Source organism: Phalangium opilio, unplaced genomic scaffold, assembly GCF_054372755.1.
Source record: "Phalangium opilio isolate 3A_F unplaced genomic scaffold, DU_Popi_V2 ptg000094l_1, whole genome shotgun sequence".
NCBI classification, from domain to species: Eukaryota; Metazoa; Arthropoda; class Arachnida; order Opiliones; family Phalangiidae; genus Phalangium; species Phalangium opilio.
In genome coordinates, this window is record NW_028324199.1 from 1,501,473 (window position 1) to 1,505,825 (window position 4,353).

Sequence of the window (4,353 nt, forward strand, 5' to 3'; positions counted from 1 at the left end):
TTTTAAATCTAATTAGATACGGAAGATTATATTAAAACCATAAAATTTATAGTATTTTTCAATTGGATGTGACTATATCGTTCTGTTTCGAAATTTTTCTACAGAAAGTTCAAAAGCAACATTTTCAAATAATGATGGAAATTTGAAAGATTTAACGGATGGTGAGTACAATGGTGAAATTAGATAATTAATGGTAACACGATTTCAACTATATCGTTCTTTTTCGTTAATTTTTCAATTTATTGACAGAAAATTCAAATGGAGAAATTCCAGAATATGTTCAAAATGTCCAAAAAGCCCGCGGATGGTAAATACAAAGTTAAATTTATCATTTCTTGACCCATTTCCTAGGGCGTACTTAAATGTTATTTGAATATATTTTCATTATATTTACAATATACAGATGAACAAGGTCCTATGGACAGTTTTGAAAATAGCGAGGATTGTAAGTATAAATATAAATAAGCGTCTCTTGACCCATTTTTTTTGATAGTTTTTATGTTTTCAAATTTCAACACCTTTCTGGTTTACTAAATAATCTGTATTCCTTAGCAAATTCCGAAATGGAAAATACAAGCGCAGAGAATTTAGAAAACATCGCAGATGGTAAGTTCAAATGCTAAATTAGCACTTATTGACCCGTTTGGAAGGGTCTTATTAAACGCAAAAACTTTATTATCAAAGTTTGTTTCTTTTTATATAAAATTTGCTTTAGAAATAGACCCTGCTCAAGACCAAAATCTGAATATCAATGATGGTTAGTATAAATTTTATTTCTAATGGGGAAAAATTAAGGGCCGACTTTTTTAAAAGTAGCAAGTGTTTTGTTAATCCATCAAGGGTTATAATAATATGTGTTTTTTTTCGTTAATTTTGTATTAGTTTTGAGTCTATGCAGCAACGAAATTTGAAGATGTCAGAGAAAAATAATTTTCTGAAAGTTAATATCGCAACTTTGTTTATTACAGCCTTTAATGATATCAATCTGGAAAAAGATATTGGAGTTGTATATAACAGTAAGTGTGCCTGATTTTAACATTAATCTCAACTCTTTCTTCTAATGGATTTTAATGGCAATATATAATGGAAAATATTTATACTAATAACTAGAAATGTCAAATGAAACTGCTTTTGTTGCAAATGTCGACGCCAATGTTGTGGGAACAAATTACAATATTTTATCACAATTTGATAAAATATAACAGCGTACATTTAAATATTTTTTTAGGATTTTCCACCGTAAACACAAATCCGTTTGAGACAAGTAAGTTTCCTAATTTAATGCAACTGATTCGTTATTTTATGCAACTGAGAAAATATTTGTTAAGGTCAACTACTGAACGAAACCTTCGATCAGCCACCGTCCGCCAAAAAGTCAAAAAAAATAAAAAAAAACTTCTTGAGACATTATCAAAAATCAAATAGCTGTAAAAATGTATAAATAAATCAATATTTTTTATCTAAATCTAAAAATATCAGACCTAATTTTTTCTTCCATGTTTGTCACTCCGCGACAATTTCTAATTCACTTTTGGGATTTAGCTCGTTAAATCTTATTTCATTTTGCAACAAATTCTGAATATATAAACTCCTTGTATTCAGAAGTCGCTAAAACATCGCTGGTCAGTCGTTCTTGTGGTCCAACACGCTTCAATGTTCGTTAAACTTAGTATCAGTGTTATTTTTTCTATTATATTCTATCGTGCTCTTTTTGTCTATCTCGACGAAATTTAATGATTTTCTAATTGTAAAATAACTTGCGTTTCGAGTTCAAAAAGCACCGTTACTCGCTCATCCTAGTCCCTTGGGTCTAGAGCAAAAAATTTAAAGAAACCCAAGGCTTTGCGGGTAGGATTGCACTTTACGTGACCCACCCAACTAACAATGGTTTCTAGTCAATTAGACTATGAGGAGTCCGAAAAAAATAGTTAAAAAATTATTTGGCCGCCGCAAGTTGGTCAAAAAATTTTTTGAAAATTTTAAAATCCATGCACTTACCGCCATTGAAGCCGCTATCCGCTTAACGCATTCTGCACTCAATCTTGCAAAATAAGCCGGGGAGACCGACGTATTCGCGCCGGAGTTATAGCTATGTAATTTTTTAAGCTTACGGAAACTGTTTATTTCTGATAATAGGACGGAAATATAAATGTGGCAAAAACTGAAATGTTTTTGGGAAAATCGTTAAATTTTTTTGGGAATTTGATAATTGATAACGGTAAATTTTGGAAGAAGCCGTAAAATTATTCGGGATTTTTTTTAATTCACTCAACATTATTTTGGAAAATGTGTCAAATCCGTGGGATATTTGTCAAATGTGAATGGACGTATTTTTGGGAAAATGTGTCAAATCCTTGGTAAATTTCATTTTTTGAAAAATAATTTGAAATAAAAGGCGTTGAGCTATTGCAACTATGGTTTAGAAAAGGTGTCAAATTATAGAGAAATTAGAAAATGTCAACGTCAATATTTCAGAAAAGGAGTTTATAATTTGGAAAAGGCGTCAATTTATTTCAAACAATATTTTGGAAAAGGCGTCAATTTATTTCAACAATATTTTGGAAAAGGCGTCAATTTATTTCAACAATATTTTGGAAAAGGCGTCAATTTATTTCAACAATATTTTGGAAAAGGCGTCAATTTATTCAACAATATTTTGGAAAAGGCGTCAATTTATTCAACAATATTTTGGAAAAGGCGTCAATTTATTCAACAATATTTTGGAAAAGGCGTCAATTTATTCAACAATATTTTGGAAAAGGCGTCAATTTATTCAACAATATTTTGGAAAAGGCGTCAATTTATTCAACAATATTTTGAAAAAGGCGTCAATTTATTCAACAATATTTTGAAAAAGGCGTCAATTTATTCAACAATATTTTGGAAAAGGCGTCAATTTATTCAACAATATTTTGAAAAAGGCGTCAATTTATTCAACAATATTTTGGAAAAGGCGTCAATTTATTCAAGAATATTTTGGAAAAGGCGTCAATTTATTTCAACAATATTTTGGAAAAGGCGTCAATTTATTTCAACAATATTTTGGAAAAGGCGTCAATTTATTTCAACAATATTTTGGAAAAGGCGTCAATTTATTTCAACAATATTTTTGAAAAGGCGTCAATTTATTCAACAATATTTTGGAAAAGGCGTCAATTTATTCAACAATATTTTGGAAAAGGCGTCAATTTATTCAACAATATTTTGGAAAAGGCGTCAATTTATTCAACAATATTTTGAAAAAGGCGTCAATTTATTCAACAATATTTTGAAAAAGGCGTCAATTTATTCAACAATATTTTGGAAAAGGCGTCAATTTATTCAACAATATTTTGAAAAAGGCGTCAATTTTTTCAACAATATTTTGGAAAAGGCGTCAATTTATCAACAATATTTTGGAAAAGGCGTCAATTTATTTCAACAATATTTTGGAAAAGGCGTCAATTTATTTCAACAATATTTTGGAAAAGTCGTCAATTTTTTTCAACAATATTTTGGAAAAGGCGTCAATTTTTTCAACAATATTTTGGAAAAGGCGTCAATTTATTTCAACAATATTTTGGAAAAGGCGTCAATTTATTTCAACAATATTTTGGAAAAGGCGTCAATTTATTCAACAATATTTTGAAAAAAGCGTCAATTTATTCAACAATATTTTGGAAAAGGCGTCAATTTATTTCAGCAATATTTTTGAAAAGGCGTCAATTTATTTCAACAATATTTTGGAAAAGGCGACAAATTATTGGGCAATTAGCAAATGTCAAAATTAATATATTAGAAAAGGCGTCTAGTTATTTCAGCAATCAAGAATAATTTGACGCCTTTTCCAAAATTTTGTCCTTCGCATTTATCAAATCCAGGGATAATTTGACGCCTTTTCCAAAATATCGTCCTTCGCATTTATCAAATCAAGGAATAATTTGACGCCTTTTCCAAAATATCGTCCTTCACATTTATCAATTCAAAAATATCGTCCTTCACATTTATCAATTCAAAAATATCGTCCTTCACATTTATCAATTCCAAAATATCGTCCTTCACATTTATCAATTCCAAAATATCGTCCTTCACATTTATCAATTCCAAAATATCGTCCTTCACATTTATCAATTCCAAAATATCGTCCTTCACATTTATCAATTCCAAAATATCGTCCTTCACATTTATCAATTCCAAAATATCGTCCTTCACATCTATCATTTCCAAAATATCGTCCTTCACATTTATCAAATCCATAAATAATTTGACGCCTTTTCCAAAATATCGTCCTTCACATTTATCAAATTCAGGAATAATTTGACACCTTTTCCAAAATATCGCCCTTCACGTTTATCAAATTCAGTAATAATTTGA